The 26924-nt window shown below is 34.0% G+C and overlaps 1 long non-coding RNA gene across 2 annotated transcripts; it reads right to left on the bottom strand.

The window, feature by feature from the left end:
- Positions 1-911: 911 nt before the first annotated feature.
- LOC115929168 lies at positions 912-25326 on the bottom strand. Of its 2 annotated transcripts, none has more exons than XR_004066353.1 (8): positions 25048-25326; positions 14397-14479; positions 13202-13252; positions 11957-12007; positions 10707-10757; positions 4024-4071; positions 2246-2365; positions 912-1215 (listed from the first exon to the last, which is right to left on the bottom strand). It is a non-coding gene; the product is annotated as an uncharacterized LOC115929168 (long non-coding RNA). The 2 variants fall into 2 exon arrangements; XR_004066354.1 differs by having other exon boundaries at positions 14397-14476.
- Positions 25327-26924: the final 1598 nt, after the last annotated feature.

The following is a 26924-nucleotide window of genomic DNA, read 5'->3' as shown; positions in this document are numbered from 1 at the left end:
TGTCATCATAAACGACATTAGGATATGTAGAACAAAAATATACAAAAGATGTTATATTTGTTTTAAACATATTGCATTGTGTAATGTTTTTAATGGTTGAATGACAAACAAAAATATATAACAGTATAAAGCGGTCACAGTCATAACTTTTTAGACAGTTTTCATATTAAGCATAACAAAAACAAGGGTTAACAACTGTAGCCGAAAAAACCCACAGAGCTTTACCAAAAATGTTCATTTACATTCACAGTAACGAAAGAAACAGAATCTGTTTTTTGCGGTTATTTGAGATTTAATAGAGGATGTTTTCTTGTTACCCTGAATATCAACATCATGACAATAACAACAATTACAACACAAACTTTCCCAACTGAATATAATAATAATATCAAATATTTAGGAGCGCTAAAAACAATAAGTACCATAGCGCTTACAAATACATATATATATGAAAAGAGGACAACAAAATGTTCTCACATGAAGTAGATCCCATAGATCACTGGGGAAAAGGGTAAGTTTTGAGGGATCTTTTGAAGGTGGCAAGACAGGTAATTTCCCTTATAGAAAGAGGGATGTTGTTCCAAGTCTTTAATGCAGCTACTGCAAAACGTTTTTCAGCTGTTGAGAGTCTAGATTTGGAATGATAAGTTTACATGCGTCGGCTGCTGAGCAAAGATTCCGAGATGGTGTAATGTGTATATATACAAGGATAAACCGTTGTCGTACTTTGACTTGACATGTTACACTGCTACAATCCACCCCTAGGAAGGACCCAGGTATTAATTTTTCGATCCATTTATACAAGTATCTGCATATGCATACATTGGAGCATGGAGATACCATGTCCAACTCTAAGAACTCTCTGCATCGTGGCCACCAACAGACAAGACTTTTGTACACAACCCCCCCCCCCCCCCCCCCCCCCCCCCCCGGCCATAAAAAAGGCGACACTACTCCGTGCATTGAACAGGCGAACAGTATTACTTTCTTGCCCGGACCAGGGAATACAGGTTATACATAACCCCCCCCCCCCCCTTGCAAAGAAGGCAAATAGGTCCCTGCATTGAACAGGCGAACAGATGAAAATACAATGCCATTTTATTTTGTTGACAAGCGACAGATTCCTTAGTGTTACATGATTAATTGTTTGTAGAAAGCCTTCGCTGAGCATCCTAGGGGTCCTTTCCTAGACATCGGGTCATACACAGCATTGGTCTATAAGGAATAGAAAATGAATTATATGTTAATTTCAATTTATGCACCATATAAAAAATGTACTTCTATGATTCAATTATATGTATTATTTTTTTCATATAATGGCGAGTTTGACCTCATTCCAAGTAGCAACAGCTAACTATGAAATGGACTTGAAGGGTGTTCTACAAAGAGTTAAGTTTGACTTAAAGTCATACGTAAGGGCCAATTTGCATACGTTATTAAACGCAAAATCTCATTGGTAGATTAGGCAACTAGGACTTTAAGTGCCACTTTAAAGGTAAATGTCCCATTTGCAGGCCAAATAAATGAAAAGATTAAATTCCAATGGCATTTTGAAGATATTACTAATTTATAACTTCTGTCAAAAGTAAAGGGCTTGAAAATGCCTTTTTGTGGGAAAATAACGACGATTAGTTGTCAAATCGACATTAGAGATTGCAATCACTGAAGTAAATTGTCTGATTTTCAGACCCTTGTACCGAATGGTCATATAATTTGTGCTGCACAAAGACCAGATCAGTTTAATTTTGGCCATTATAAGAAGTGGGTTATTGATGTAGACAAATGCTGCATGTTACAGCTCATTTATGTACTATGTTATTACCAAAGAAAAAAGAAGTCAGTCAGTCACTCAATGGTGTCCGACAGTGAAGTCTATTTATAAAGTAAACGGGTTTCCTTACATAATTTGAATACTAGGACTTTGCTAACGTTTAAATTTCACATATAGGACATACATGCCATATTCATGATTCCTGCAATGTTCTACATAATTTGATGTTGGTTGCAAAAGGGACACAGTATCTTTAAAGTCAAACTTAACTCTTTGGGAAACACACCCCTGATATTGTATAGGAGGCAGTCATAGTAGACCAGTTTAAAAACAGACTGAAAATTCACTTTTACTAAAGTGCATAGGGACTGAAAAGTGATATGAGCTATACAAATACAGTTTATTATTATCATTATCTATGCATCTAATACTTCACATAATTTAGCTGTAGTATATGACAATCATTATGCTTACCAATGCTCGAAATGGCCTTTTCTTCATCTTGGACGCATTTGAAAGGGCAGCCTGTAAAATGAGCTTGATCATTGTCTGCTCTCCATCTGGTTAGAGGAGTCTACGCTGACACGTTGTGTGCTGAAAGAAATGTGGAAAATATAATTTCTTACTCCTCAAAAAATAGATTTCTGTTTCTTTCCAATACTTAAAGGGATCCGGTAACTTTGTCTCAGATTTTGAAACAAAATCCTGGAATTAGCTCATGCTGCAATGATAATTATAAACCTTTAGGTCAGTAAGGAACCCCCATGGCTTTTACAAGCCGATCGCTTGTCTGATTATCAAGATGTTTATGATTGGAATTACAAATTTTGACACTACAGTCTATTGGGGAAAACGAGTGATGATTTTGAAGCGTGATTCTTTTAGGGCTTCAATATTACACCATATCACAGACACTGATAACATGTAGGGCCGTGCATCTCAGATTTAACATTGTTAAACGATGCCTTTAAAGTACCTACATACATATGCATGTATCTACTAGCAGTGACATTTGTTTACATGGCAAGTATTTTTTTCTTCTAAGTTTGGCGTAACAGAATTTTTGTTTACATTTTATCCCACAGAGTACCTAACATTTCATTCAAATAAATCTTACACACTGTACAAAAAAAATTCCTCTACAATATTTGTAAGTAGGATGGAAAAGACAGACAATTGCCCATTACAAATGTTTTATAGGAAATGTGTATAACAAAAAGAAAAATTATGCTTACATTTTCTTGGAAAGCAAAATTATTAATCATTTGAATATTGGTTTGGACTATTTATCATCTACAAGAAAGTTACAATCCACGTCTCATTTAAACACACTTTATTGTGGATATACAGTGTACTTTATAGAAAACAGCCCTACATGTATTTCAGGTTCCCCCGGTATCTATACTAAGGTGAGTTTTGAGAGCTTTTGTCACATAAGATTAAACTTGTTTACAAAATGCTGCCCTAATTTGGCAAAAGGAACAAGTGACAACAGTGACATTTCATGTAAAAGAGTAAAAGAGCAAAATGCATCTGTCATTTACACTGACCCCAATGCAATAGCATGTCTTGCCTAACATATCTCTAAGCAGGACGAAGAGCCCACTAGGTATAATATGTCTTTGCTTCCTTTTGACAAAGCAGGGCAGAATGTTTATTGGACAGTTAAGGATGTGTTTTGTTTCTACAAGCTGGTCTATAAGTACTGACAAATGTTTACAAGTTTAGGTACATTACTACATTTTAAATCTAAACTTATGATAAATCCATTTTAATCACACTCCCAAGTGTGATTTACTTACATGTGACTTTGTTGTGCTCAATTATATTAAATTGTGACAATTTCATAATTTTCTTGATATCCAAACATCCTGCAAGAAATACATATTCCCCCAAAAAGATAAGTTGCAAAAGTCTGCCCAAATAAATATTTCAATACCTTTTCAAGAAATTCCTTAGAAAATATCTATAGCTGATGGTTTCTTCTATTAAGGTTAAAAGAAATGAGTTTTCAAGAAATAAATTTCACTAATTTCTCATGCTCAAATAATATAGAAATCAAAAGATAAAAAACTTTTAGGACAGTGGGAAGGGAACTATATTGTCATGGAAACATTTTTTTCTTTTAAAAATTAAATGTAGGGTGTCCTGTCATATATTAGCTATAATGACTGGATAAATTTGCATAGGGAACAATAGGGATTTTTTTCTTCTCATTTAATAACGTATCAAGATAATTCTTTCAAGCTTACCACAACTGCTTCCCCAATACTTGGTTGCCAACTTTGTACAACAGTAAGCTGTAAACGAAGAGGGAAACATGAAATCAGTATAATTGCATTAAATTCATAACATTCTATTTTGTTGCTTCTTATTTGAGTGTGATCAGTTAAGGGTGAGCATTCTGTCTTACAGAGAAGAACAAAGTTATCATAAGATCAATTCAAAGCCTATCACTACCTTGAAATTCATTAAAGTTGTTATTTCAATAGGTAAAATGCTTTTTTCTTGGGTCAAACTCATTGAATGTTAATGACTGATGATATAAGGTAAATACATACAAACAAATTGGGAACCAGTGCATTGCCTAATAATTTCCATATGTCACACCACTGTTCACATCATAACTTGCCTCAATTGCTTTTGTTAGGAATTATTGACCTAAGTTACATTAATTGCTTGCAGAAAAATACTTCTTTAACATTTATGGAAAAAATAAATTACACATTGTGCAGTTTTAATTAGTTTAGGACATATACTAAGTTTGTCTGTATTGACTACTCAATTATGAAAGGTGTACTGTTCATTGCAAGTACGTGTAGTTAAAAATGCTTATGTGATCTAACAGAGTAAAATATGAAGCTAATAGCAATTGTAGTCATCAAAACTCCTTAGAAAATTCACTTACAAACATAACTCTCTTTTGCATGTTATGAAAGACAGGGTACAATGTATTCTATGGTTTATTTTGGATGTTACACAATGTTAACATTTCAATCAGATCATCAATTTCTACAAACTCTACACTATAGATGTTTAATCAGCTTGCTTTGTTCTTTGCTATAAACTACATGTACAATGTGTCATTCAAGAATATCACTGAACACATGTACATGTATGAACAAGCAAAACATTAACAATTACAACAACAACAAAATGTAAAAAGTTTCCCGGCCATTTTAAGTTTTAGAAAAAGGGAATCCTAATGCATTGTTCATCCTGAGAATTGGACATTTTACATGTATTTTGTATGTTTCAGGTTTTAATACTAGTTAGTAACAATAACGCTCTTAATCTTAATATGTATTTATCTATTTACTTGATGACCGATGGATGGATGGATGGATTGATTGGTTGGTTGAGTGATCTTTACTCTTGCTGTGCCGATATCATAAGTGACAAACAGTTTAGGTTAAACATGTATCTTAGATTGCACATTGCTCCAACATGTATTTGGATACCAAGATATTCAGAGCATAAATCAATCATTCTAGTTATCTGTGAAATGTGAAATATAATACATTATAGATTCATAAAAACATTTGTTTTCTTCTTGATCTTTCAAATTTCTGTTTGACAATAAACAATGGTTAAATAAGCAAGAGAAAAAGGACAAGCAGTATTAAAGCCCATTTACATGTATATTTCACACTGCATGTACCTTATAAATGTACAAAATACATTTGAGGAAGATACAATATATATGTTTAGGATCATTGAATAAGGTATTAATGCTGTTTTCTTTTATACATGTACATGTATGTAAATCTTGTTGGAAGGGTCAAGCGTTTGAAAGGTATTTGTCATTAGTACATGTGAGGGTAATGAAATGAAAGGAAAAATTTATGAATAAATTCATTTTGAAGAGGCTTCACCTTATTGCCCCCACAAATTGGTAATCCCTTTTCTTGTAATTTGGAAATTTGGCAGAATTACAGCCACATGAACATGTGTTTTACAAGTTTCTCTAATAGGAAATGGATACTAGAACTGATTATTGTTTTATGAATACATACTGTAAGCCCTTGTGCTAATCAATTGTATTTGTACATGTACATGTATGCAACCAATGAGTGTGTCTTGTAGAGTGCAAGCCTATTTCATAACATTTCTTGATAAATTGTTATCATTTAAGAGAAGGTTCATTGATTTTCAAAACTAACTTTATTGCAAAGCTAGGTGAAACTTTAATTGGACAAGGTTATCAAAATTCAATGCTTGGAAACATTTGAAGTAAGGATTATTATCAATTACAAAGCGCTTAAATACAGCCCCGGCATAGCACCTGAAGAGCTCTCTGAACACTTGAGATGTGTGACGTCACATTTTGAATATGATTTGCTCAAGCAAACGCTGTCCCATGACATCTCAAACATTTTCATTGCCTGTTTTTTCATCTTCTCTTCAGTTATTTCTCTCACTTCACTACCCTCAGGCTAAATGTTTAATCTATTGCCTCACTCTAAACCTCGTGCATGGTATTATTTTGATAAAAAATGCAGCGATTTAAAAATTAAGGAATCCATGTAACAAAAATAAGACGCCATTTTATTTTCAGCTGCATCCACGGTGGTATGTTCGGCATTTCAAGAGGAAATTTTTATAAATCACCCGATATGGAGTTGACCTCAAACTTGTACGATGGCCATCTGTTAGCTTACCAGTTTCTAGTGATACATAATTTGCCATATATATATATATATACGGACTTACAGATATATGTGATTTTCTTTGAACAGGCACTGTGAATGCAAATTTAAGTATTGAATAATGGCAGTAGTAATCCTTTCTACATAGATTAGTTACATGTACTTGGTGCTTTTTTAAAAGATATTGTAATATATTTTTAGATTTTAAGCTGGCTTTCGATTCAATCAACCATGTTCTTCCTTTCAAAACTTTATTGTTATGGAATTCGTGGAGTTACCCTCAAATTTATTTTGCAGTTATCTAAATGATAGAAAACAATTCACTGTTTTCGATTCTAAAACTTCAAGTTTACAGTCAGTTTCCTGTGGAATTCCGCAGGGGTCAATTATAGGCCCCCTGCTCTTTTAAATTCATTTAAATTATTTACATTCAGTCTCTCCCATTTTGAATTTTATACTGTTCACGGACGATACCAATATATTTTATAAGCATAAAGATGTCGAATGCCTGACCCAAAATCTGAACAATGAACTCCTAAAAGTTAGTGAGTGGATAAGCGCAAATAAACTGCAAATGTTATGTTGTTTTACTTTCCAAAGATGTGTGCTAGTGAAGTAAAAATATATATGAATGGGAATTTGATTAAACATACAAATTTAACAAAGTTCTTAATATTGATAAAGATAAAGTGGAAAGCACACGTCTATGAAGTTCTATGCAAAGTGTCTAGAACAATAGGAACTATGAGTAAACTAAAAGACATCTTGCCAACCAATATTCTTACAATGTTATACAACTCACTAATCTTGCTTTACATATCCTACTGTAACATTATATGGCTTTTTGTAAACAACATTTACTTGATCATATTTTCCTCACTAATCTTGCTTTACATATATCCTACTGTAACATTATATAGGGGTTTTGTAAACAACATTTACTTGATCATAATTTGCTTGATTTTATCACACTTATATATCTGTAGCATATCCATGTCATGTACACTGGGTATTGTTTAAGTGGGTGATTTTGAGCTTTTGGTTATCTACCAAATAGTTTAAATTGACCATCTACATTCTTTGGTTATATGACATCATTTGGAACACGCTCTATGAAAATGAAAACCTGATGATTTGCAAACACACAACAATAAAAATATCAAGAGGAGAGGTTGAAAAATTGAAATCTTACATCTATATTTGCCCCTCATTTAAACTACTGTAGTTAAAGTATGAAAATGTCTGTTAAGTGTTAACAGTCTAATGTAACGTCCGAAACGTGCTAACAGCATACCAGAAAGTGCTGTTAAAATGGCTGAATAATTTTTACGAGTCCCTTTTGTTGAGATTTTTTCAGATAAAGTACAATTATGGATTTACTGTTTAAAGCAGCAAGCAATGCCTTGCATCACAAAGTGTGGCTTCAATATTGTATGTTTTATAAATCAATTTCGCAGAAAGTTGAGATATTTTACAGAAAATTTGATTTACTTTTTTAGCATCATATTTCTTAATATCTTTATATTCAAACCTATATAAAGTTATCAAAATAGTTTCCTTAACAGGAGTGTTCATTGTGAAATCGTAACTTGCAGATATGATCAAAAATGGTGTTAACAATGAAATTGTGTAATGTCCGAAACAGCCTTCTTGTGCTTACACAAAAATGATTGGATAAGAAAGACCTGATTTGTGTTTAGACTTGTGTTAAGACTTATGATAACTCATTTAATAAACATTTATGAACTCCAGATATCCTAAAATATGGATTATCATCATTAAAATGGTATTTCTTGATTTAGACATTAAAAGTAAACTGTTAACAGAAAATTGGTTTTAACTTTAAAATAAATATTGTAATGATGCATTGCAAAATTTCTTTGTTTTGGTGGTTAGCTGCCTTGAGATGTTCAAAAATGTTATGATAGATAGTTCCTGCAGTTCATATCTTCTGCTACCTCTAATGAAAATTGTTTCGGACGTTGAGACAACTTTTTCAATTTTTGACTTTATTTCTAATATGCACTACTATAATTTGATTTCATTTCATTTTCATAGAATCACTTGGAGTAACTAATAAGCTTATTCAAACTATATACAATCTCATTAATTTATTTTTCTAGTGAGTTAATTGGGGATCTACATTGTTTACAGAAAATGTAACATCTGAAGCAACATTTTCAATTGTACTGTTCCATCAAAATACAGGAGATGATTCAGATTACTGTTAACCTTCTTTAAAGTCCCTGTTCAAAGAAAATCACAAATATATGGCAAATAACGCTTCACTAGAAACTGGTAAGCTAACAGATGGCCATCGTACAAGTTTGAGGTCGACTGCATATCGGGTGATTTATAAAAATACATATAAAACCACCTCCATTGCATCTGGGATATACGAGATATTCGCCAGAAAAATAACGATGTTTTAATGATGTCACATTATGAACCATCCCTGCCCAAGCAGACGACATCCCACAAAAAATGAACATAATTGCAATGCTATTATTTCTCAAATTATAATGAGTTTAGTGAATATAAATGTGATGGCATTTGACACCATTCAAAAAGGGGTATGAAACCGATTCTAAATTCTTTTATTTGTAAATACACAGGATAGGGGTTAATGATCAATCAAAGAAACCACACTTTCAAATTGAAAAAAACCCTGAATGATAGCATGGACAGCATATGTTCCCTTTTGAAACGCCGAACTACCACAGTGTATATGCAGCTGAAAATACAATGGCATCTTATTTTGTTTACAAGCAATGGATCACTTTATTTAAGCGTTTTGTAACTGATAATAATCGATACTTTGAATGTTTCCAAGCTTTGAATTTTGATAACCTTGTCCAATCAAAGTTTCACCTTTGCAATAATGACAATAAAGTTAGTTTTTAAAATCAATGAACCTTCTCTTTAAGATCCAATTATGCTCATTAATCATCAATAGAAAATAATCATATTGTTTGTAGCTACATATTTTTTTCAGCTCCAACCAAAAATGGTATGTCAATTTTGTTACAAAATTCTGTAAACAATTTGCTGTTCAGGGATACCTCATGCACATAAAGCAAAGTTGACAATTTTTCATCAAGCTATGGGAGGTCAATCTAGGTCCATACTACAAGAAAAATTGGCAACTGATTTCTAATACTTTATCTTTGAAAAGTTTCAGGCTCTCAAAGAGCCATTTAGCTATTTGGTTTTTAAGAAAACAGTGAGTGCCTTATAAAATCTAAAGTTTTTTTGGAAATTCTGAATATATCTGATAGGGAAGTCAATTTCCCTGACTAACATTGGCAAGTGATTGTATTAGACAAGTTCATGATGTTCTTATATGAAGAGCAAAAGAGTACTGGGAAGTCAACACAAGATTTCTATCTCCCACTTTGAGAGACTGAGAATATCACTGATTCTTAGTTGAATAAGTAATGATGGGAACTTAACTTTATCAATTATCAGTACACCTGTGATACCCTCCACAATATATCCTAAAACAATCCATCATATCTAATTATGTCTTACAGGCCTTCCAACTACAAATAGTTCTTTGACATTAACTAATCACATTGATAAATGTGAAGATAAATTGCAATCACAATTTGTGAAACAAAATCACCATGATAATGTCAAAACTGTGGACAACTAGGTTTATGAAAATTACATAAGTGAGCTTCAAAGCTTTTGAAATAAAAGAGAGAGCATTTTGAGAGTTCACATCAGGCAACCAGAGGCTGCATAACAATGGGCCTGGAAGTAGTGTGTGGGGGGGGGGGGGGGGGGGGCTCATTTGTACACCAAACAAAAAGGTCCCCCTTCCACACTTATATAGTCCGAGCTCGATGCTTGGCTGCACTTGCAACATATTTTAATTTGCAAAAGCAAAAAACAAAAGATTGCCCTTAAAGAATAAATGGCCCTTTTTACATCATTCAAAACAGCTATATTGATGAGAATGGGACATTATTGGCATTAACTGCCTGAACATCATTAAAAACACAATCCATCTTCAAAAGTAAAGAAGAATTCACTGTTGACAATAACAGTGTTGTATAAAACATTTTGCTTTTGGACATATTTAGGATTGCTGTATATTCCATGAGAAAACATCATTAAAAATAGGCATCATTGCAGGGGGGGGGGGGGGGGATTCCCTTTGTAAACATACTGTAAGTAAATTAGAGCAGTAAATGAAAATGAGGAATATCGGTGCTCAAACCTGACTTGCAGAACTTTTTATGAGGGGTATTTACATATCAATACACTAGCCAGAAACTTACCACAATCAAATCGCTTCTTGATCCAGAAGGAACATCCTTACATCCAGGCTCCTATTTGTAGGACATAAACAAAAATGACAGGGGCATCGTTCATGGCAGGTAATACAAATGGAAGTAAACATTAGAAAATCATAAGTTTGAAAACAGTTTATAGGTAACGTTGTACAATGTAATTCTTGGTTAAAGAATTTCATTTCATTTCATTGATTGGTTCAACCATTTTTTTAAAAACAAACATTCAAAACTACAAGCTCGAAGGCTTGACTGCACCTGCAACATATTTTAATTTGCAAAAGCAATAACAAAAAGAAGCTGATATGCTTTAAAAGACAAACAAATTCAATAGGAATAAAGTGAAAGGACATGAAGATTTAAGGTACATAAAATGTTTGAAAGAGTTACAAAGACCTACTCTCAGGATTACTATTTTAAGTTTTAAGAGTCACATACAAATAAATATTCATAAATCAAGTTTGACTGATGATGTCTCTCGTATAACAATATCCTTGAATTTGGTGTGAATTTAAATGGTGTTTATTCCCCTTCATAATGATGCCCCATTTGTAATGATTATCTGTATGTAATCATGGAATGTGCAATAAACATGAGTCTAAGGCAAAATTAAAAGTGAAATGTTGCAAAATGCATTGTAATTGTCAGGAACGCATTCTACATTTGTTTGAAAGATGTTGAGGCCTTGCAAAGTAATTATATGCAGGACTAAAAGCTGTAAACTGACAGACTTGCAACAAATGTATGATGTACTCAAACACAATGCAACAAATGTATGATACTCAAACACAATGACAATTTCTCAATTAGCTGATTACAAATGCATTTCATCTTTATACAAACAAAGTTTAAAAACAAGATTGCCCTTAAAGAATAAATGGCCATTTTCACATCATTCAAAACAGCTATATTAATGAGAATGGGACATTATTGGCATTAACTACCTGAACATCATTAAAAACACAATCCATCTACAAAAGTAAAGAAGAATTCACTGTTGACAATAACAGTGTTGTATAAAACATTTTGCTTTTGGACATATTTAGGATTGCTGTATATTCCATGAGAAAACATCATTAAAAATAGGCATCATTGCAGGGGGGGGGGGGGGGTTCCCTTCGTAAACATAAGTAAATTAGAGCAGTAAATGAAAATGAGGAATATCAGTGCTCAAACCCGACTTGCATAACTTTTTTATGAGGGGTATTTACATATCAATACACTAGCCAGAAACTTACCACAATCAAATCGCTTCTTGATCCAGAAGGAACATCCTTACATCCAGGCTCCTATTTGTAGGACATAAACAAAAATGACAGGGGCATCGTTCATGGCAGGTAATACAAATGGAAGTAAACATTAGAAAATCATAAGTTTGAAAACAGTTTATAGGTAACGTTGTACAATGTAATTCTTGGTTAAAGAATTTCATTTCATTTCATTGATTGGTTCAACCATTTTTTTAAAAACAAACATTCAAAATTACAAGCTCGAAGGCTTGACTGCACCTGCAACATATTTTAATTTGCAAAAGCAATAACAAAAAGGAGCTGATATGCTTTAAAAGACAAACAAATTCAATTGGAATAAAGTGAAAGGACATGAAGATTTAAGGTACATAAAATGTTTGAAAGAGTTACAAAGACCTACTCTCAGGATTACTATTTTAAGTTTTAAGAGTCACATACAAATAAATATTCATAAATCAAGTTTGACTGATGATGTCTCTCGTATAACAATATCCTTGAATTTGGTGTGAATTTAAATGGTGTTTATTCCCCTTCATAATGATGCCCCATTTGTAATGATTATCTGTATGTAATCATGGAATGTGCAACAAACATGAGTCTAAGGCAAAATTAAAAGTGAAATGTTGCAAAATGCATTGTAATTGTCAGGAACGCATTCTACATTTGTTTGAAAGATGTTGAGGCCTTGCAAAGTAATTATATGCAGGACTAAAAGCTGTAAACTGACAGACTTGCAACAAATGTATGATGTACTCAAACACAATGCAACAAATGTATGATACTCAAACACAATGACAATTTCTCAATCAGCTGATTACAAATGCATTTCATCTTATACAAACAAAGTTTAAAAACAAGATTGCCCTTAAAGAATAAATGGCCATTTTCACATCATTTAAAACAGCTTTATTAATGAGAATGGGACATTATTGGCATTAACTACCTGAACATCATTAAAAACACAATCCATCTTCAAAAGTAAAGAAGAATTCACTGTTGACAATAACAGTGTTGTATAAAGCATTTTGCTTTTGGATATATTTAGGATTGCTGTTTATTCCATGAGAAAACATCATTAAAAATAGGCATCATTGCAGGGGGGGGGGGGGATTCCCTTCGTAAACATAAGTAAATTAGAGCAGTAAATGAAAATGAGGAATATCAGTGCTCAAACCTGACTTGCAGAACTTTATGAGGGGTATTTACATATCAATACACTAGCCAGAAACTTACCACAATCAAATCGCTTCTTGATCCAGAAGGAACATCCTTACATCCAGGCTCCTATTTGTAGGACATAAACAAAAATGACAGGGGCATCGTTCATGGCAGGTAATACAAATGGAAGTAAACATTAGAAAATCATAAGTTTGAAAACAATTTATAGGTCATGTTGTACAATGTAATTATTGTTACAAGAATATCATTTCATTTCATTGATTGGTTCGACCATTTTTTTAAAACAAACATTTAAAATTACAAACGATGTTCGAAAGATATATTCAAAACATATTTGACATACAAAGTAAAAATGGTAGAATCATTGACATATAGTAAAGACGTGCTTAAGGATATGTCAGGAGGAATAGGGTTCCAAATAACAGAAAAATTGTTTCTTACAGATTTAAAAAATATAGTTGTTTCCTGGCCAAAATTTAAATGAGTCTCGCCCACGAGTATTATAATAATGAACATCATTAAAACACCAGAAAGCAATCAGTGAAAACTGAAGAAAAAGGGAAGTGTAAAATACAAGCAGTTATGAAATTTGAAAGTATGCTCAATTAATCAGAAGTTGGATATCTGCAAAATATTTTAAAGTCTACAATTTTTGGGTAGAGAAATAGTCATCAATTTCTACTTGTTTTCCAAAAAATCATTTTCTAGCACCTGTGTCCTATTGAACCAGGGAGTGCCTACTAACTCTTGATTATGTTGATCTTTCTTTAAAATAGATCTATTCCTTTGATCAATTAAGGATGGTTGTGTTGTGATAATTAATGGGAAGGCTTCTCACAAGAGAAAACATATAATTACAAAGTATTGTGTTTAACTCATCAACTTGAAAACTTTAACATGTCTTAAATGTCTTAGCTTTTATATAGAGTTCCCTTTAGATTTCACTATTTTGTTTCTTGCTTTTTTTTAAACCAACATAATAACAAGATGGACATCCACTTTCATGACTGGTGTTACATACAGGTACTTCCCTATTTTAAAAATCATTATCCTTATTGACAGAACTGTAAGCGATGTCAGAAAAACAAAACTTGTTCAACCTAAACAACAAGGAAGTCTACAGCTTTTTCAGGCTGGGGCAAAGACTGAGGTGTTACAGATACAAACAAAAAGCCAGATTCCTAACTTACAATACAAATTAAAAATAGAAAAGGACTTTCATTTGTGTAAAAAAAATTGGCAAACTTACAGTGCTAGTTGACACTCTCTTGGAAGAACAGCTCTGGAATCACTGGGAGCACCTCCATTCGTAATTCTCATCTCATTCATCTGCTAAGAGACAATGACCAAAACTTGTACATTCAAGAGATGCCTTAAATTTACATTACCTTAGTTTTAGCATAAACATCAAATTTTTCTTTTAAAATTGAAACCAATTATGTCATGTAGTGATTATTGAGCATTACTGGTATGACTCCAAACTTTAATAGCGCTCAGCAAGTTCAGCAAGCTCAGCAAAATAAAGTTGGAACTAAAGTTGATTAAAAATGGTAGTTTTAATTATTAAAATAGAAAACCAACATACTATTAAAAATACAAATTAGATAAATTGGAATGGTTTCTGTGACTAAATAATTCTGAAATTCATAAGATACATCTAAATTAGACTCTAGACCCAACTCCACTTCTCAACTAAATCTACAAACACCCAGTATGGGCACATCCTAGGTATTTACATGTATTCAGTATGTTGAGGTTTTATCAAGCTGATGGCCATGCCCTTACTCGCACTAATGTAGCCAGGGGACAGGGCGACACATGCCTCCTTAATAATGCTTTTGGATAAAACTTATTTGTTGTTGTTGGTTTTTATGGCGTTTTCCATAGTCATTGGTAACATTGGTAAACCAAACTGACGTTATTGGTACAACAAACTGACAGAATGCAACACACATACCAACAAAAGGTATAATTTACAAACAAAAATGGTAGAAGAAATACCATTTTCCAGTTGTGAATGTGTGAAAATTATCACAACTCTCTTGATTCACTCACACAGAATTGTTATCTTTAGTCAGTTGTAAAATGTGTCTGCCAATTTTATTTTGATTATATTTGGTTATATTTACATTTAGGTCCAAAGGATGAACAGGACAACATGATATGAGCTTAAAACTTAAGCATCATGCTCTGTTATTACATGTAGCTTTGGAAAAATTGTCAGAAAATTGATTATGATGTACCCACATCATGTGTGATTTACCAACAACAACAGTTAAAGAATACATTTTCAAACGGTAAAGTGTAAAATTGTCTCAACCTGCTTCCTTTGCTCACTTAAACAAAATGTACTTCCTGTCCTCCATCTGAATGAAATTTCTTTCAAGTTTGATGGAGTTCCAAAGGACCAACAGAAACAGAGTTTACTAATGTATACCTAGCTTGATAATGAGCATAATTAATACAAGACCTGTTTGACAGCCATTAATTAAACCTGCAGTAAAGATGTGAAACAGGCAGGAAATCAGAGGACAATGATATTCTGGAATTAGATGACTTCCCTAAGCTGGGGGATGCAAAACCTCCCACTCCCTTCCCTTCCCCCAATTCAGGGCAACCAGCTCATATTAAGGCAGCAATTACTTGCCTTTAGCCACTTTTATTGGGTTTTCATAATTTGTTGATAAGATATCAAACATAAATCAAGTCAATCAAACAAAAAACAAACAAAATGCAGCAATACAACAGCATACAACGAAAACAGTGCTTCGTAACTATCTACATGTAATAAAAGCAGTCACTTTGTCTCTTCCACATATCTATCCTCTGTAATTAGAAAAAAAAAAGTGTCTAATTTAGTAGAGGGATAAACATTTTTGCATTTAAGTATCAAGTATGTAGAATTTGAAAGATTAAAAAAGCAATCATCATAATAATTTGCTTTCGTAGATATACAGACAGGATTACAGATCATAACAGTTAAATTTCCTTTTCTTCCAGAGAGGGAGAAAAAGAAAGTAGTTTAAAAAAAAGGTAGTTTCAGAAATTAATATACTGTACTCATAACTTAAATCTCCATTTCCGAAAATGAATTGGAAGTTTGTCATTTTTCTTAGCAATACGATATTCAATATCTTTGTTAACGGCAATACATGTACATGCTTTATAACCGTAAAAGGTTGGTGGTTTATTTTTGAATTTGCAAACATACATGTAAGTATAATATTTAGGTAAAAGAAACAAATATATTAGGAATTTATCGACATTATAACTAAACATCTTTTCAAATGTTGAAACATTTTGTACATCAGGCTTTTTGGTTTCCTGAAAAATAACTTTCATATTTTCATCCCAAATGTGTTTTACAATAGGAAATTCAATAAAAACATGTACCGGTATATAGGTTTCAGGGGCATTAATTGTTACAAAGGGAACAGTTGGGGGAGTCCTTTCTTTTGATTTTATACAAAAAATCATTCACACCTAGTGCTTTAAGAAATAAATTTAAATAGAAAGAGTGCATACATGTACTTATGGTGGATTTAAAATTATTTACATGATTTTTTTCACATTTGACCTCATCAGAGTTGTGAAAATCATTCCTAAATATCATTTGTTTGTATGGAACACCTGGTTTTAACATGACACTGTATGCATATTTTGGAATTTTCTGAGTTTTCAAAAGTGTGGACTGTGGTTCTAATTTCTTCAATAATTTCATGTGGGGTTAAGTGAGACTAACCACTCATTTTGTTTATTTTTCACATTCAAAAGTTGCATTTCCTCCTGTCCTGTGCACTAATATCATAATCAAGAAAAGCTCCTCAAATAGTTTATTACCAGGGTGAGGAGGGTTGAGTAAATCACTAATAAACAGTTACCTCTGTCTAACCTAGCTATCCTGATATATGAAATGTTGCTTTCATTTTGAGCAAACGTTTCTATTCAACCAAATAAACTGACAAGAACCAATTGGGAAAAGGGTGAATCAAATTCAGCTTCCAAATTTTTTCCCCTAAATATATAACATGTTCGGAGAGACTTGGCCAATTGACTTGAGATTAATCTGTTAAGAACATATTCAGATGCATGTGTGTTCCATAGAATATCCTTACTATCACTAAAATTGTTACAAACAGAAATTTAATAGACTTCCACCAACTGTCATAATTATCATGAAGGAGCATTTTAACCCATGACATTTTTTGTGAAACAGACGAAAGTAGGGGTCAATCATTCGTAAACCACCCAAAGAAAATTCATTACACATGTATTGTCTTTTGGCCCTACCATTTCCACCACTCTATATACATCTAAACAACAAAGTATTTAATCGTTTGAAAAAACTCTGTGGTATTTTAACACATAAGACAGAAGGAAGAAAAAAAGGAGTAGTGGCAACAATAGGGTCTTTACAACACAGAACTTCCCAACGAGGGATAAGATTCTACCAGCCAGCACTTTAAAGTCTTTTTAATGGATTTGAGTTTGGTCCTATGATTAAGTTCATATAGTTGATTTAAATTCAAAGAAAAATGGACACCTAAAGTTTTTAAAGTAGAGTTATTCCACTTTTAACAGTTAACAGAAAAGGAAATGCATAAGAGCCTTTCTTAGAACCAATCCATATTGCTTCTGAATTAGATATATTGAGCTTACAACCAGAGCTATCAGAAAAATTACCAATAGTGTCAAACAATCATCTAAAGGAGGTAACTGAGCCATTAATAAAAGATGTGGAATCATCTGCTAACAAAGATATTGTTATGTATTGCTAGAGGCATGAGCGTCCCTGGACGGTGTGTGGGCTCTATAAGTTTACACTATTATTACATTATTATTATATTTTCAATTGTTTAAACAAATTGTTGGCTTACACCCAGTAGATGCAGGTTCAAATCCCACTAGTTCCAAGATTTTTTCTGACTTGTTTTTTAATTACAGATCAATCAACCAATCTTTATTTACTGGGTGTTAGCCAGCAATTTGTTTAAACAATTTAAATTTCTCCCAGGAAGCATTACATTTATAAAGATATATATTATTTTCAACTGGTACTCCTTCGCTTTGAAAGTTTTGTCTAATAGTAAGAGCCATAGTTTCAATAACTAATAAAAACAAGTATGGAGATATGGGACTTCCTTGAAAAATATCATTTTCTCATGTTAATAGAATTTATCAAATTTCCATAATTACATACATAACTTTTTTGACCAGAATAAAACATTTATATCCAGTTAATGAATTTATTACTGAAATTAAATGCTGTAATACACCAAGAAGGAACTGATGAGAAACACTGTCAAAAGCTGTCTGAATGTCAAGCAGAACAATTGCACCTGGAATTTTCTTTGAGTCTGTATAAGATTCAATTTAAATCTGTTATCAACCAGAAATTGTTTCCAATATTCCTACCCTTTAAAAAAAAAGATTGGTCAGGGTGAATCAAGTATGACAGACATTTTTTCAAACGGTTTGCTAAAGTTTTGGCTAAAATCTTGTAGTCTACTGTTAATAAGGAAATAGGTCTAAATTTGGGTAGATAGGAAGTATCTCTATCTTTTTCAGGAATCAAAGTAATAACTCCATTCTTTTGAGAGGTAGACATTAGTCCATCCTGCAGAGAAGAAAATTTACACAAGTTTAAAAGCATATCAGAAAGGTCTTTCCAAAAAACTATATAAAACTCCACAGGTAAACTGTCCAGTGATGGTGATTTGTTATGACTCATTGAATTAAGTGTCTCCAACAATTTTTGCTTAGTAATGTGTTTTTCAAGAAAGTCTTTATGAACTTCATTTAATTGAGGAAGTTCAATGGAATCTAAGAAATTAACCATTATACCATCCAAATTATTATCATTGCATCTTCTCTTATACAGGGCTTGATAAAATGAATGAATTTCTCCCAAAATCGTTTGTTGATTTACAATAATGTCATTACTATCATTCTCTAATCTAAATATACTCTTCTTTTCTACAACTCTGTTTTATAAATTACAAAAATATCTGGAACTCTTCTTCAGTCCATTGGATTAGAGAACGAACAATAAAACCTTGGGTTTCATCATTTTTTTTCATTATTTTTTGTCAAGAAGCTCAGTATTATCTATATCTGCACCTAATTTGATATCTAAATTCTCAATATCTTTCAATTTTTTTTAAATATTGATAATTCTCGGTTTCGTTTTTTCTGGGACGCAATGTATATATAAAAGAGGTTTTGAACTGTGACATTCAGTAATTTTGTTTCACCTTCTTTGAAGCTTGGATTAAAAAGAGGGATGTTTTCACCAAACTGATCTGATAGTAATGAAATAAATTGATAACCAACAAAACTATTGTATATGGTATACACTAAAAACATAAATCCATTAACAGTCCCTCTGCTATGAAAAACCAGTTCAAATATTCATCATTAGTTGCCATATTTGTGAGAACAATAAACTTAAGAGCTACAGTGTTATTTTGGGCAACTGAAAAGTCATGCATAAAGTAATAACAGTAGACTTGTATTATACAACATAACAAATCCTGGTTATTACTGCAAGTTTTACAGGTTACATGATACTGTATTTTTCATCTCAAATGTTGATCACTATCTTTTAGAGTACCGGTAAGTTTTCTGGTAGTTTCATTTAGAGTAAGTTTTCTTATACATATATCTTTTAGAGCAAGTTTTCTTGAAGTTTCTTTTCTTTCTTCTAAATTTTTCACTGCTTTGCCTTTAATTATTTATAATCCTTTCCTTTTGTCATTGCTCTATAGAGTAGTGTCTTTATCATTTCTTCTTATTTCATTAGCTAAAACAAAACAAAAATAGTATATCACTTTCTTTAGAAGTTCTCTATTTTCTATGTTCTCTATAGCATCTTCAACTTGTTTTCTCCTGACTTGAAATAGAGTTCTTGTATCCATAATTAACATTATCTAAGAATAGGGTCGCATTTCATAATACAAAATTTTTGTCGTTATTCCTAAGGGTCCCTATTCATAATACAAGAAAAGAGTCACTATTCATAATGCGGGAAGACAGTCGCTATTCATAATGTGGAATGAGGGTCATATTCATAATACGAGAAGAGAGTCATTATTCGTAAGGACCACTATTCATAATACGAGAAGAGAGTCATTATTCGTAAGGACCACTATTCATAATCGAAGAAGGGAGTCGCTATTCATAATACGAGAAGAGGGTCGCTGGTCATAATACGAGAAGAGGGTGGCTATTCATAATATGGAAAGAGGGTCGCTATTCATAAAAATTAAATAAGCAGACAGAATGATAATAAGAAAGGGAAATATTGGATGGGGGACACCCCCACGGCTATGGTAAAGCTATGGGGGAGGGGGCGGCTCATGGCCCTGAATATTTGTTGAAAACTTATATTGAAAACATACATTTCTGAACAATTAAAGAAAAAAGGCATGCCCCAGTAATCTAAACAACCCATCATCCCGGGCCCCCAATCATCAATCAGCCCCCCGGAAATAAATATAAATGTCTGACATCTGAATGTCCGAGTTGTCATCATTGGCATAAAGGGCAGGGGGCTGGGGATATTTCATATGTAATGATGTGTTTGTTCTGCAATTATCTATCTTGTTTCATGACAATTTATGTCGACCTCGTTTGGTTTGTTCACTTTATTGTAATTTTATATTTTGGTTTGGCTGTTTAAAGTTATTGATTCTTTATATATCGTGTGTGAACCAGAATGCATGCAGAAATGGATTTGATTAATTATTGCGTGTATTTTCCGTGTTTGCTTTGAATTTATCATGTCTCAAATTGATTAATGTTAAACTTTTTCTGAACCTGCACGCATATTTGTATTTACATTCCATATTTTTCCTGTTTTTGTTCTGTATTTATCATTATATCCTGCCCCCTTGTTGCTACAAGGGCTAGATATCCCACCCCCAAAATAATAACATAACCAAATTTCTCACATATTTTTGTTGTTGTTGTTGTTGAACTAGACCTTATATCAGACCTCCTTACCCATCATCATCACCACCCCCACCCAACAAAAAAAGACAGTAAATGTTTGGTTTATATTCAGATTGCATTACTGCGAAAAACCTCAAAGGTCCAAAAGTGTTCAAGCCCCCTTTTCCCCAAACAAAACACAATATCAAAGTGCCCCCCCCCCTCCCCGCCTCTCTACAGGGAATTACTTAGCTTCTGGTCCAGTCCAACTCCTAATGTTTTTGGTGTTAGGAAAGTTTCAGGAAATCAAGATTGTGGATGAATAGAGTTAGGTTAATTAGTATGATTACCGGTACTAGTATCCTGAGGTACAGGTGTATGTATTGAAAATCTTGAAACTCTACATTGGCGAAAATTGAAAAGCTTCTGGGTGCCTGTCCTTGACTTTTGGCACTGGATATGACATATGGCTAAGGCTATATAATTTGTACGTCCATAGGTCCTATTAAAAACCATTTCCTACTAAAACATTGCTGTATAAACAATTACTAGTTTCTAAAATAGCATGGGCCTGCTTGTTCTACTTAATGTCTCAGTGGCGTAGCCAGGATAAGATCAGTAAGGGGCAGAGTGGTGGGGCAAGATTTCTCACAATGGGGACAAATTATGATAGGATAAGTTGTTATGCTTTACTTTATTTTTGTCATCACAGAAGTGGGGCAAATATATTAGCTAGGTTATGAGGATGTCTCTATATAATTATCAAGGATAAAAGGTAATATATACTTTTAAAGGTAAAGACCAGTATTGGAAACGCCCCAATTTCAAAAAATGAAATGGAAGCTCTCATTACCAATCATGTGAAAGAATATGTTTTGACTAATACATGATGATAAAAAATTTGCCGGGAAACCGCCTACTAATTCATATATTTGGTAAATTTGTTTCTCTCATGGTCTGGTGAGAGATAAAGGGTAGTCCCATATACATCTTTCTGTGTATAGTGCTTGTAACTTTACGACGAATGGGCCAAATTTCCTATCATTTTGATGATTCCAGAACCTTGGAGATGCTAGATGCTAGATGATCAACCTTTTCTGATCGATTCCACAACGTTTCTTTAACAATGCAATCGCATGACCATTACTGGTCTTTACCTTTAAAGAAAGACATAATACAGGGGACGCCAGCACTGATTGCATATGGCATGACGGTCACAAAATCATATCTTATTTGGCTAAAAATCTTGATAATCTCGTATTATAAATCGCCACCCTCTTCTCGTATTATGAATAGCGACCCTCTTCTCATATTATGAATAGTTACCCTCTTCTCGTATTATGAATAGCCACCCTCTTCTTGTATTATGAATAGCCACCCTCTTCTCATATTATGAATAGCGACCCTCTTCTCATATTATGAATAGCGACCCTCTTCTCATATTATGAATAGCGACCCTCTCCTCGTATTATAAATAGCGCACCTTCCTCATGTTTATGAATACATGTAGCAACCCTCTTCTCATATAATTGAATAGCGACCCTCTTCTCGTATTATGAATAGCAACCCTCTTCTCATACATGTAGAATTGAATAGCGACCCTCTTCTCGTATTATGAATAGCAACCCCTTCTCATAGAATTGAATAGCGACCTCTTCTCGTATTATGAATAGCAACCCTCTTCTCATAGAATTGAATAGCGACCCTCTTCTAGTATTATGAATAGCAACCCTCTTCTCATAGAATTGAATAGCGACCCTCTTCTAGTATTATGAATAGCAACCCCTTCTCATAGAATTGAATAGCGACCTCTTCTCGTATTATGAATAGCAACCCTCTTCTCATAGAATTGAATAGCGACCCTCTTCTCGTATTATGGATAGCAACCCTCTTCTCATACGTGTTATGAATAGTGCGCGTATCCCTGCGTGTATCTGACGCGAAGGCAATCTGCATGTAATCGAAAAGGCTTGACTCGAACTTTAATTTATCTTTATAAGGAGTAAAGCATAATTTGTTGATTAACGTTCTATTAGGTCTTCTTCGATGTTGTATAAAACAAATAATGAATGTTTTTCATTCGTTTAATAGTGCAAATATTTTCATTCGTTGAAAGATTAACGTTAATTCTATTCAACTCGGCTGACGCCTCGTTGAATAGAATGTTAATCTTTCAACTCATGAACATATTCGCACTATTGAACTCATAACCATTCATTATTTGTATACTATGTAATGACCCTTAATGTGAATTATGAATAGCTGCCCTCATCTCACATTATGAATAGCGGTCCTTATAAATAATCATACCTTTATGAATAGTGACCCCTTTTCCGTTTTATGAATAGCGAGGTTACCCCTGTAGATCACCCCTGCAAAACAAGGGGTACGTAAAAGGGCTGCTATATTAACCAGCAGAGCCAATTGGCCCTCTGCCCCCTCCCCCACAATTAGTTTTGGGAAGTTTTTGGGGGGTTGATTTGAAATTTCATTCTTAGAAGCGACTAACAAATAGTGGAAAAATACAGTTTTTAAAATGTAAAAATGTAAAGTCTTTTCAAAACGTACTTGCTCTGCTTACCCAAGCAAAGTCTAATTTGATTCTGATTCAATATTTACAGAATAACTTATGAAACACATATGACACAAAATTACCAAATACCTTGGACTTGCCCATACACGAGCATCAAAACAATATGGACTTGAAAATTTGAATTGTTGATATTTATCGTTCTAAATTTCACAACTATCCACATCAGGATGTATAACAAACCAAAGTACCAGTACTGTGAAAGAAATTTGCTGAAAACACAAGATTGGTTGGCTTTTTAAAAATTAGTTTTTAACCTTAGAAACTGCCATGGACCCCCCCCCCCCCCCCCCCCACTCGACCAAAGCTTCAGTCTTGTAGTTGTATGATGGGGAGCCCTTTGTCTGTGCATCTATTATTAGAATACATACATGTAGGCGATTGAGGCCCTCCCCCCCCCCCCCCCCCTCCGATCGAATAATGAAAAAAAGGGAAAGAAAAAAGAAAAAGAGAGAAAAAAAGAAGGGGAAAGGAAAAGGAAGATAAAAGAAGACGATTAGACCCCTTCCCCCCTGATCGTAAATTTGCATTCAATTTTCTGACTAGACCTGTGCCCCCGTATGATGCCAGCTAGTCCCCCCTCAACTTCTGACTCTAGCTACGCCAGTGCATATGTTCGGGATTTATGACATGATGGAAACATTTTCAAGGGTTGTAGTATGTGAATATAATTACTGAAATAAGACTAAATCAGTACTAATGTTATGTAGATCTAGCCTATAGTAATCCCAGACAACTCGCCCTAAAGACAGCTCGCCCTTGGAAAACTCGACACAATACCCTGGACATCTCGCCACAATACCCTGGACAACTCGACCATGGCGAGTTGTCCAGAGTATTGTGGCGAGATGTCCAGGGTATTGTGTCGAGTTGTCCAGGGTTGAGATGTCTTTGTGGCGAGTTGTCTGGACCCCGTCTAATGATGTAGCTGCTAGCTGTTCGTTCCCCCAGTGATTTCTTCTTAATAACATTCTATAAATTAGGTACCTGTCCTTGTCTAGACCCTCTACAGATACTACAGTATACACAAACCTAACATTACACTAGTCCAAATCAAACAACACAGTAACACTAAACAACAGTTATAGTACTAGTATTTATAGTATATTAGTACCTGCATGATCTGACATGTACATCATGTACATGATGTAGGCCTAGGGCTAATTTATTGAAGATACATACAATAATGTATGTAGGCGGCTAGGCCTACCCTGATTTAATTAACATTGACTTGTAGTTGTACACATTACTTGATCTTACTGTTACTAGTGTTATAACTAACCGTTCTACGACAGCACAGTCACAGTCACAGTGGCAATCAATTAGTCAAGATAATCAATACAACAAAGATGATAAGGCAACAAGTATAATTACTCACCCATAACACCATCATTCTGTCAAACTGTACATACATGTATATATGTAGGACTCCATGCATGCAGCATGCGCATCCATCAAGCGCCTTGGTAGTCTCTTTTAAAGTCTATGCGATAATACACGCAGGAGCAGGCTCGTGTGTATTGTCAATGGTGATGACAACACATTTACCAATTTTCATATGGAAAGTTGTTGCTTTGGGCAACAACTTTACCAAATCGGTAAAAAAAGCAACACATTTACCATTTTTGCAACAACTTTACCATTCACAGGCAACAACTTTACCAAAAATTGGCAACAAGTTTACATGGGAAAACCCTCTCTCTCTCTCTCTCTCTGTCACTTGTATCCTCCTCTATACACGCTTGCTCCATCTCTCTCTCTCTCTCTCTCTCTCTCTCTCTGATATGCCTGCACCCTGTCTATCTCTCCACCGTCTCTCTCTCTCGTATCCTATATAGAGGCTTGCTCCAATCTCTATCTCTCTCTATTAATATGCCTGCTCCATGTCTATCACTTCCCCCTCTTTTTTCTCCCTCTCTGTCTGTCTCTCTCTCTCTCTCTCTCTCTCTCTGTCACTTGTATCCTCCTCTATACACGCTTGCTCCATCTCTCTCTCTCTCGTACCTCTCTGATATGCCTGCTCCCTGTCTATCTCTCCACCCCACTATCCCACTCTCTCTCTCTCTCTCTCTCTCTCTCTTTCTCTCTCTCTCTCTCTCAGTCTCTTTCTCTCTCTCTCTCTCTCTCTCTCTTTTTGTTGTTTTCGTAATCACCCAACTCACGACATGAACAAAAGTAAATATCACGAGGAGGAATTATTACGTCATTCCATTTAATGAGACTGTTTTGTGCTCACCGTGTCAGAGAATAAAGCAGCTGATTAAAAATTTGAGAATTTACAATCGGAACGTACTGTTTAGATAATAATAATAATAATAATGTACGTTATTTGTATAGCGCATATCACTAACACAAAGTCCCTATGCGCTTAGAAAAACGTGATACATGAAAATAATTAATTACAAACAACAATAATGATACACAATTCCTATATAGCTTACATGTAATAGATTGTACATTCAGGTAATACAAATTTAAACATGAAAGTGAAATGAAAATGAAATTAGATATATGTACATTTGACTATAACCAAAGAAGTCACTAAACAGCTGGATCAAAATTAACAATTTACAAAAAGATAGGTCTTCAACAGAGTCTTAAATGATTATGTTGTGCTTGCCTGTTTGACAATATCAGGCAAGCTGTTCCACCATTCGGCCGAAGAATTTCTGAAAGAGCGAGTGCCATAATATTTTGTTTGAGTGCTTGGAGCTACCAGGAGGGATTTACTATTTGATCTTAATTTTCTTGGAGGGGTATATTGTAGAATGAGATCTTGGAGTTAAGACGGGGCTGTACCGTTTAGGCATTGACATGTCAGTAAAAGGATTTTATAATTAATACGGGACTTCAATGGCAGTCAGTGCAATTGTTTAAGTATGGGTGTAATATGTTCTCTGCGTTTAGTTCTAGTAATTAGTCTGGCTGCTTAGTTTTGAATTCTTTGTAATTTATTGGTGTGAACATCAGGAAGAGAATATAGTAAACTATTGCAAAAATCTATGCGAGATATAACCAGGGCATGAACCAGCTGCTATTAAAGGGGAAAAATGTACTGAAAAACAGGGGCGTGCCCCCCGCCCCCCCCCCCCCAAAATGATAATTTTTTTTTATTTATGCCAATGGCTGACCTAAAAATATGACCTTACCCACCCCCCCCCCTTGTGCCCCCCCCCCCCCCCGGCAAGAAATTCCTGGATCCGCCCCTGTCCGTAGTCGTATTATACCCGATGGGCTCCGAGTAGGGCCACGGGA

Source organism: Strongylocentrotus purpuratus, unplaced genomic scaffold, assembly GCF_000002235.5.
Source record: "Strongylocentrotus purpuratus isolate Spur 01 unplaced genomic scaffold, Spur_5.0 spur5_scaffold_4, whole genome shotgun sequence".
In the NCBI taxonomy this organism is placed as follows: domain Eukaryota; kingdom Metazoa; phylum Echinodermata; class Echinoidea; order Camarodonta; family Strongylocentrotidae; genus Strongylocentrotus; species Strongylocentrotus purpuratus.
Note: the sequence above shows the minus strand (reverse complement) of the source record. Positions and strands in the feature narration are given on the sequence as shown.